The sequence below is a fragment of the Anneissia japonica genome, unplaced genomic scaffold (assembly GCF_011630105.1).
Source record: "Anneissia japonica isolate Jap-2015-1 unplaced genomic scaffold, ASM1163010v1 scaffold585_len4108843_cov191, whole genome shotgun sequence".
Classification (NCBI taxonomy): domain Eukaryota; kingdom Metazoa; phylum Echinodermata; class Crinoidea; order Comatulida; family Comatulidae; genus Anneissia; species Anneissia japonica.
Genome location: NW_022716829.1, coordinates 3441336 through 3452227, shown reverse-complemented (window position 1 = coordinate 3452227; position 10892 = coordinate 3441336). Strand labels below are relative to the sequence as shown.

The 10892-nt window shown below is 33.8% G+C and overlaps 1 protein-coding gene across 2 annotated transcripts in view; it reads right to left on the bottom strand.

Moving 5' to 3' along the window:
- Positions 1-10892, bottom strand: part of LOC117109959 (synaptotagmin-15-like) — a 45670-nt gene that overhangs the window by 25170 nt on the left and 9608 nt on the right. The window contains exon 1 of one of the 2 annotated variants that reach the window (XM_033252469.1): positions 2315-2334. The exons of the other annotated variant lie outside the window; for it this stretch is intronic. The gene's annotated coding sequence lies outside the window, so the exon portion shown is untranslated. Of the gene's footprint in view, positions 1-2314; positions 2335-10892 lie in introns of those variants that run through there. 2 annotated transcript variants of the gene reach the window in all.

The window sequence follows — 10892 nt, the reverse complement described above, 5'->3', positions numbered from 1 at the left end:
CATATATTATTTTATAGGTGAAATGTCAGATTCTGTTCTATATAGCTCCTGTACGATTTCGATTTCCTTCTTCCGTAATTTGGATATTCTATTTGAATCATATTCACCCCTATATTCCTCCACTTAAAAGTTAGTGCAATATTCTCACAAGAACTTGAATTCATGGTTGGGGCAAATTTCGAATTGTTTGTTAAAACAGGTTTTACTATATTCTATAGATACTTGTATATTTTCGATGGCCAATTCCGTATCGCTAATTTTAGTTCCATATGACTTCAACTTGTAATTTCGAGAATCTTTAATTATTAGGCCTACTACTTATTTATTTTTTTAACAATATTTCGTAGTTGCTCTTCTTATAACTATCGATCAATTAATGTAGCGTGAGTTTATTGCGATATGTTTTACATTTAAAGACCTTAAATTAAAAACGAACTTGGTTTTTTTTTTCATAAGTTCATTAATCACAGGAAGATGAGGGGTTTTTTTGTAGCTAGTCGAAAAGCTAAAGTTGAAAAGGTGTTGAACGCATCTTTTGATCGATGATGTTGCAGTTGCTTGTAGAATGTTCAATCAGTTTACATCCGACACAAACAGTTTTTTTTTAGCGTGTCAGGAAAGAACTGAAATGGCATTGTAGGCCTGTATTTTCGTGATTATGGACTTCAATGTAAATTCTCGAACCGGATCGATGCATTTGAACTTTTCCAATGTCATCTAGGTATAATATTTATTTTTCTGTGAGAATATTTGTATTATATGCAGTACAATTCATCTCAATCTCGGCGGAAGTAATATGTTTTCGTCTTACAAGCACAGTTGGGTGTAAATTATTTTATGTTCCACGCATAATCTAACAATACAACATCATTGTTTGGCAGATTCGTAAGTCTAACAGTTGAAGCTTCACAGCGTTTACTACAGGCTATATGTACTGTTGAGTATTTCTTTGAGTTTCTCTGCCAATTTTTCAAGGCACAAGACAAGATTAATCAATTCTCGAAATAACTCTTTTCTTTGAGATGTTTCGTGTACATAGGCCAACAGTACAGTGCATTTTAGTGCTGCAGCCAAAAAAAACCAGTGAAGTTCCTTCCAGTAACACATTTATAGAAATATATTGTTTAATATCCGGATCAACCTAAATGAGAAATGAACAAGGGGGTCATTTAATGGTTATGTCCTTACACCACACTCACTGCGTCGTACAAACGTCGTACTGTATGATCATTGGCTAAAGAATGCATCAACGCCCTCAGTGAGTGCTCGACTACACGATGGATCGTCTGTCGACTGTCGGTGGCAGTCTTGGCGGGTCGTCATTAAATAACAACCCGTTGTGCGCACCTCGCCGCGTGGCCGACGACCACTGGTGCAGTGTGTACCTGACTAATAATAACCGAATAATTACTGGGGCGGATGCAGAGGGGGCGCATAGCACCCACTTAAATTGTATTAAGAAAAATAATTCTTGTATTATATTGTTAATATGAACATAGGCCTAGCACCGGTAAGATTTTTAAGGTATAATAGTGCAATTTCCGGGCACCTAGAGGTGCCAACCATGGTGTGGGGCGGAGGTGATGTTCATTCTCACGCACCCGCTATCGCCAAATCGTGCACCCCCAGATTTATATAGCGCCAATTCCAAATTAAATGGTGAAAGGTGCTGAGCATTATTATTATTGGTCACTGGATAACATACAATGGCAAACCAGCACAAAGTGGCACAACATTCTACAGCTACACATTTTATACTCCTGGGTAGAGAGACAAACGTAGATATAGTGCCTTGCCCAGGGACAAAAGCGACTTGCACAGCAAAAGTTTCGAAACTTCAAGGTTGATCCAAGCAACAATCGAGGCTCCAGCCGCTTGTACTATTGACCAAATTGGTTTGCCTTTGGACATACTGATACCTTGCAATTTAACGTACGAACTATGTAGGAATCTGCACATGACGCTAGCGAATGTATTGACACTAAATGTTGTTTTGATTACTGCCTATTACTTTTACCTATGACTGTATGTTTTCTGGGATATATTATAAGCTAGATTTGAGTAGAGTGAACATGAATATTGAGACTTAAGCCGGGCGCTCACTGCGTCATACGACGAATCCAGCTCCGCTCTCTGTGAGTGCTAGCCAAAGCGATGCCGTCTGCTGATTATCGGTTGCACTCTGAACGGATCATCATTAAAAAACGGTTCGTTGCGCGCGCGTCTTGGCGCTGCGTTCTCCATAGAATCGCGTCGGCCGACGATCGTCAGGCGTCGTGAGTGCCCGACTTTAGTTCAATAAGTAATGACTTACTTTGACAGTTTTTAAGAGCAGCTTCTGTTCTCCTTGGCTGATCAACGTCTGTTCGCCGTCGCGTCAGAAAGAGCACTTTAGAAAATGCCAGTATATCATGCGTAAATAATGTATGATCTATATCCTTGGCTGGTAGTGAGGTTTAAAAAAACGATCAACAAGGAAATGTGCTAATGTATGCTTCGAATACCAATTTAGGATCTAAAAGCTCTGAAGTTAGCGGAACTTACTCGGGGCATTTCATCTTGATCGATCTGCGAGAAAGTAATTTATATTGTCAATAAGTATAATGATGATAATCATGATGATGATAATGATGAAGAAGACAAAGACGATGATCAACATCATCACAATCATCATCAAGGTGATGATGATGATGAGGACAATGACGATGATCAACATCATCATAATCATCATCAAGGTGATGATGTTGATGTTGATGATGATGATGATGATGGTGATGATGATGATGATGATGATGATGATGACCGCATATGCTGTTTGTTTCGCTTCTGATTTAATAATTTTGCAGCTGGACGTTTGCATTATATAACTCTCTTAGTTTATCACAATATTTTGTTGGAATTAAGATACAAACGTGTGATTGCGTCTACAATTCCCTCATGTCATTAAGAAACGGTGTAACGACGGACTGCTGTAACTTCTAACAACTAATGCCAAGTAGTCATACACCACGTCCTTAAGCCTTCAAAAGAGCCAATCAAATGGCCATTATGGTCACATCGGCCTAAATATATATATATATATATATATATATATATACTGTCTCTTATACACATCTAGATGTGTAAACTTATAAAGTTATAATTTGAGCAGTCTTATATTATGTTTTCAGTAGACTATATTTATAAATGCTTTTTTTTTTATTGTTTATGTATCTTGTCTAATATTTCAATTGTTTATGTTAAAATAATTGATATAAGATATATGAAATTTGATATGGGTTGATAAATGGCTCCAGTAATTGATCCCAGACTTCCTATAGCCTATTGTTATGATGATGATGATTATTATTATTATTATTATTGTTATTATCTTTATCTTCACCATCATCGTCATCTTTACCCTCATCTCCATTATCTTTATTATCATCATCACTCTTTTCACGATGTATTGTACTACAATTTAAACTGTCTTTTCGTTGCAATGTTTAAGGTTGCTACAGCTGTATCGTAATAATAATAATGGGATCGAATTCCGAGTAGCCAGCGGCTTCTCTCCAAGTTGACATGGTTTTAATTTTAAAAATCCTTATTACGAACATAATGTCAATATCATATTTTGTATATTTGTGATTTATCATAAGAAGAAAGAGTTTAAGAACATAAGTTTATTTTTGAAGCATTATTCAACTTAAACTTACCTATAATCTAAAATTGACAGTTTTTACCTTTTCGTGTGTCCTTAAAACATTTCAATATGTCTATAAATAGATTGCTTTTTACCTCTGCTTGTGTCCTTATACTAAATGAAAAAAAAAATTTAATGCACGTAACACCTTTTGTCATTGGCACTGAGAGCAGAGAAAGCTGGAAGATGCAACCAACCATGTGTTCTTGGATCAGGCACTCTGAACTAATTGACCTATCTGGTGTGTCAATCAAACGTAATAACTGACCAATCAGAACAAGGCCAGGAATATGGGCGTGTCTGACAAACACGCGCGTTGACCCGGTCTAAAGCCGGTTTTCCACTAGGCGAATTTATTCATGCATATCGAAAGCGTCGGCTCATACGCATGCGCACTTACATTTTTTTTTCAACTAAGTGAATCGAAAATTTCGACCCGTACGCATGCGCACTTGTGGGGCATTAACAACATATCCAAAGGGCGGGGCTTAGCGAAAAAGTCCATTACCTCATTCTTCGGGTAGGACGTTAAGCCGTTGGCCCCCACGAGTCTAATAAATAGTACCGGTACGTGCGTACGAAAAATAAGTAAGTACCGGTACATTATTTGAAGGGAGTAGGGGCTTCCCCCCCCCCACCCGGCATGCCTACCTTGGTAGATTGTAATATTGATCTACTCATCCACATTTCTTCGTTGGTTTTTATTAACAAGGACCATAACTATATTGTACATTACATATACTTTTAAATAAACGTTGTGAACAGTATTTACATTTAATATTCTCCAAATGTTATTGTACTTTGTTGTAATGTTCCTTATGCGCAATCTGTCCGCCAAAACCCGAGGTAAGTATAACTGCACATTATTAACTGTAATGTTAATAATAAACAATAATTGTTATCAATAATTTTGTATTTCTATAATCAAACTTAAGAAACAAGCATGCTAATTGCCATACCTAATCATTGTCTCTTTTATTGACATTATTTAAATGTTAGGATATTAACTGATTATAATATCTTGTTTAGTCACATAGCAATAGTATCTAATCATGAATTTCAGATAATATTATTTGTTTACTTAATTTACTGTCTTTACTTAATAACTGTATTATTTATCTACTTAATCATTGTCTCCTTTATTGACATTACTTAAATGTTAGGACATTAATTGATCATAATATCTTGTTTAATCACATTTAAGGTAATAGTAACTAATCATGAATTTCAGATAAATTTGAGTCAATGTTGGTACTTTCAATATTTCTTTAGTTAATCAAAACATTCCGAGAGTTTAATAATCTTGACGGATTCATAATCGCAATAAGGAGATTACAAAGACATTTGGAGCTTTACACATTAATAACAACTCACCCACACACATTCTAGTTCTGTTGTGATAGATCAGGAAAATCAAACAAGGTACCTGCATGTATATACACACATTGTTATATAATATATACATATATAGGCCTATATATAATTATATATATACATATATATATGCCTTATGTGTCAAGATGATAATTACTGAAGGGAGTGCTTATTCCTATCGAAGTTAACAGCTGTGTGGTAAATGGTAAGCCTATGGGTGGATTTATTGTCAAGTAATATTGTAATAAGAGTTGGTTTCTGACGATAATTTTAAAAAATAGCTTCACTTTCTAACCCTCAAAACGATATTTTATTGTCTTTACATATGTTTGTATTGTAAAAAGATTGCTACTTATACAGTGATGAGGTTCACTATTGTCAATCCTATGTATGCCCAGATACGAGGGAGCTACATAGTACTGCATGAACAAATCGCTTTCGACTCACAAGTGCTTGAATACATTGTATCCAAGTTCAGTTCATATTCAAGCCTCAAATACGAAAATTCAATTTGTCCAGTTATTGTATCGTCTTCTTCCACAAAACTTTTTCCTTCCGCCAATTTTTCAAGTTTGCTCTACAGTATACCGTACACGACGCCTTAATATCGCACGTGTTTAAGAGGGTAGACATAAACATCATACAAAAACTCGTCAAACCGATAGAGGTCAAATAGACCATGTACTATCGGTAAATTAGTGCACAGGTTCGGATACGAAATTAAAGGTTAAATAATAATAATAATAATAATAATAATAATAATAATAATAATAATAATAATAATAATAATAATAATAATAATAATAATAATGTTACAATTGTCATATAATGTGTATATATTATTCGTCGATAAGTTGGACTGCCATGCGCATTCAAACTTGTAGGGCCTATTGTTGCAGCAACGGCACGTGGCTTAGTGTGTGCAGGCCTAACAGTCATCATAGTTTGACCTGTAAAGCCAATAGACCTTTCCGGAGTGTCAATCAAACTTAACAACTGACTAAAGGCCTACATAGGCCTATACTTTGTATTTTTTTCTTAAACATAGGTCTACGCCATATATTCAATTCCCATTCCACACACATTCAATCAAACCATTGAACTACACATTTTCAAGCATTTATAATTTACAAGTGATTAACTTTCATTAAAAACACAAGTTAGTTTTTATACTTTTTGCTACGATAATTTAAATGGTTTGAAAGACAACGGCTGAAGTTACAACATGACCAATAATTAAAAATTTAATAACGGTTTAACTATTTAATGTTTTATTATTTGAATTATTATTATTAGTTCAGCACCACAAACAGTATGTATAAGTTCTACTGTTTTCTCTACTCTCTCCGTTCCACGCGCCTCAGGATATTGGTTAAGTAACAATTATTGTTGTGTCTTCTTAATAATGTGACCATTATAAGTATTTTTTTAATAATAATAATAATAATAATAATAATGTTACAATTGTCATATAATGTGTATTTATTATTCGTCGATAAGTTGGATTGCCATGCGCATTCAAACTTGTAGGGCCTATATATATTGCAACAACGGCACGTGGCTTAATGTGTGCAGGCCTAACAGTCATCATAGTTTGACCTGTATTGGTAAGCCAATGGACCTTTCCACTAAGCTCCGCCCCTTGGATTTTGTTGCTAAGGTCTCACAAGACGGCAGTGTTAAAACATACGCGAACACGTGCGTTTGTGGGACAACACGTGTGTTTGTAAGACGCGCGCGTATTCCTAACGCTGTTCTGATTAGTCAGTTGTTAAGTATGATTGACACTCCGGAAAGGTCTATTCTCGTTTGAACTTCGCATGCCCGTATCAAGGTCAATCAACATAAACGAATATACAGACAACATAGGTTTATGTCGATTGACCTTATGACCTTTGGGTGTTTTTTGAAGTCTTTGTACATTTAACGTGTTCCGGTTGATTTAAGGCCCATTTAAAAAAAAACTATGTTTCTCGTCCCCTCGCGCATCCATTTTCTCTGCCGTACCATTTTTTATTTTTTTTATTTTACTATATGTACGAAAATCTGGCTAACTCAAATCATTAATATTCCTCTTTCGGTCGCTCTTGGTTGGGGATGTATATGGTATGAATCATGCCTAGTGCTTCTTTTAGTTACTTTCAATGTATCTACTTGGTAAAAGAGAGAAAGTAGTAGCTGTTTCTCATCAACCATATTGGATTTGCCATATCGGAGTAAGTTAAAAAGAAAAAAAAAGTACCCTCATTTTCCTAGTTTTTTGTTGTTTTTTTATATTGAACGGGAAACTACTTTTTTTTAAATTGGTCTAAATGCTATATCAGAAGACTGATCTGGCGTTATAAAGGAAAAAACAATCAATGAGATGTAGCATGCAATAGATTTAGAAACTTTTTAATGAACGCAAACGTGTTTTAACGTTTTGCGCGTGCATGGGTGGTATAACCTATATGAAAACGTGCTGAGGACCTGGCTACGTGTTCTTGAATTTCAGTGACATCGAGGACACGTGAAGTACATAATATGTCATATTCATAATATTAATGACAGATTAAAAATCATAAAAATACTCTTTTCACCAATAACATCGATTGAAGCTTAGCAACTGAAAATCACCTTGAGTGCTTACTAATCCAAACCATGCACTCGTGAAAAGAAATATATTAAAGAATCGCAGCTCATATAAACAAAAATCAATTATATAATGTATAATAATTATCTATAAATGAAAAGTAGATATAAGTTTATAATAACGTATTTTCTGGTATTTTTTAATGAAAACTACTACTCGGCAACAGATCTGTAATTCTTTATCGATTTAACAATTCACGTCAAAGTAATTTTCTTCGCGTTTGTAAACCTTGACATTTTAACAACAATATTTTCTTGAATCTTCCTTCGTTTCGCCTCCATTACTATGAATTTCAATTACATAGGCCTAGTTATCTGTTGCAAGTCTCCAATTAAAAATTTGTATATTAAAAGGGTTCTGTAATGATGATTGCAATGCCATTCTGCACACTACGTATTAAAATTGCACAGTATTATGATTCAATTTAATTATCTGCTTTAATATTTTTTTCTCTCTGTTGATGAGGCCTGGAATTGCTATCAAGTAATACCTAGTCACGCAGAAAGATTTTAAAGTGACAATGTTAGGCATTAAACCCGAGCAATTTTTTTTTAAAGTCCGCTTTCGGTTTTGTTGTAGGAGATACAGCAGGTTCGTTTCGCTAGCCAACAAAATTGGTCGTTATTTTGAAATTATAATTACACAAAATAATGCATAACATCCCATATTTTAATGTGATATTGAAAATAAATAATATATACTGTTGGCCCATTATTATTTATTAATATTTATAGTAATACAACGTGTAATATTATATATATCACCAAATATTGGGGGTTATACCACAGTCTGCATATCTTTAGAAATTCTAATAATTAGAAAATGAATAAAATCCAATTAATACGGGAGGAATCATTTTTGAATTTTATACATTTAGATGGTTCCGCGTCAGTACTTTATGTCGTTATATTTACGACAAAACCGAATGAAAAATCGAAATATCAAGAGGATACAGAAGCGCTAAAGTAGATTGAAATAAAAATGAATTTTATACAGAATCTGAAATACCTGTGAAAATAACATAGATAGTTCTATAATAGACAATGAATAACAGAAAATGTTGAAAAATAGGACGAACGAACATTATTAGGCCAAATACTCAACTCCAAACTCACACATAGGCCTATAATATATACCGTATTTTTAGAGAATCGATCGATAAAGTAACTGAACGATAATTGAAAAATGTAGGCTTACCTAAACTAAGTATCAACTAACTAAAGCATAATTGGATTTTCCCTGGCAACATAGAATGCCCAGAGGCTTAATTGTTGTGGGTGTACTGCAGTATGTATCAAATTTATTACGATTTTAAATGTTTTTAACTGGGGTCCGTGTAAATTAAGGCGATACATTTTTTATACCTTGTGTTTAGCGAACCAGCCGCCCGCCAGTAAGGATGATTTAGAATAAAAATAACATTTTAGAAAAATGGAAATTTCAGAATTTTTTTTCTTTATTTGTATTACGCCCGTCGCTGCCTTGAAATCTGCAAAAGTCAGATAATTTATTTATATTTCTTCCTAATTATATAAATTTAGAGCATTTACCCATCCCATTAATACACTGTTTGCATTCAGCAATAAAATGTTATTTTTATTTTCTCAACCGTCTGGATGGTTTTGGTAAAACTATTTGCTAAATAAGAAAACAAAATTTTATTTTTATTTTTTTTCCGCCCTCCTATGACGATCTTAAAGAAAAACGCTTCGCGAAACAAGTTATAAAAAAGTCTCGCCTAATCTTAAAGAAGAGTATGTGATAATTTTTGTTTGCTTGCGTGTTTTCGTTCGTATCTTTGCATTTGCTTAAATTGTCTATTTACTTCTTGCTTACTTAATCACTTACTAGAGAGTCGTTCTATAACATTCAATTTAAATATTATTAACTTTAAATATTCTGTGTAGTTTTAGGCAGTTTATTTTATTCCTCAATTCCAGCAAAGTAAAATGTATTGCAAATTTGGCCGTTATGTCGGTGCATATAGTAATTACGACATACGCTATTACAAGACTCATAATGGCAAGATATTCTAATAAAGTGCTCTTTCAGCGAATAGATTGATGTCTCTATCTTTTTAAAAATGGTTTAGTGTAGGTTGGTTGATATAAACAGACACTACTACTAGAAAATAGTTAGAATAATATTGGTACGCAAGCCTTTCAGTGTACTCTTTCGGGTGAATCAATCAATTGAAAGTTGGATAAACTTATTTTCGATTCGCAATACAGTAATTTGTTTGAGTCCACTACTTTTTTATTTTTATTTTATCTTATCAGACTTGTTGTGCACAATTTGAAACCAATTTTTCAGGTCAACTCTTACGTATACGTAGATATTTTAAAAACCATCAGGTGACATGTTATCAAGTCTTGACATAATATTTGTCCAATTAAAAACAACAATGCCTTGCCTGTACAGACATTTGAATCCTAAATTTGCTTTCTTTAATATACTGTACGGCCTCGCAAAACTTCCTTGAGATATTTTACTTATTTTTCTACCAATAGTTAACATAAAGTTGATACCCAGCTTCCTTGTTGAACTAAGCCTAATTGTTTCGTCTTGGTCTGGATAGAGAGAGAGTACCAGAATCTGTCTCTTATACACATCTAGATGTGTATGGGGTGGAGGGATTGATTTGTGTTTGTGTTAATTTTTTTATTTGTGTTGCATTAATGATGCAATGACATTTTTGTATGTAATTATTGATTTGTGTTGCATTAATGATGCAATGGAATTTTTACCTGTAACACATAGTGAAAGGACGGTGTCGTCTATGTACATCATTATTTTACATTAAACTCTCACCGATATGTCATTAAAGTGACATAGAAACATTAAGGGCTCTACTTGACTCCCCCTAGAGGACTGTATATAATTAGACATGGGTTACATTTAGCATCATTGATATTTACAATCTGCTTACGGTTGCTAAAGTACGATATGAACTATACTAGTTATTTTATACTGACTCCGGTATTGACTATAGACTACTAGAATATTATGATTGACAGTTTTGAATGCTTTCTATATATCCAAATGCGCCATATCAGTAATTACTGAACATATAAGCCTATATGCATTATATAGGTCTATATATATAGGCCTATTATATATATATATATACGCCTATTGCCTACAGTATATAGGCCTATATATATATATATAAATCATCATATATAGGTAACTACAGTGTTC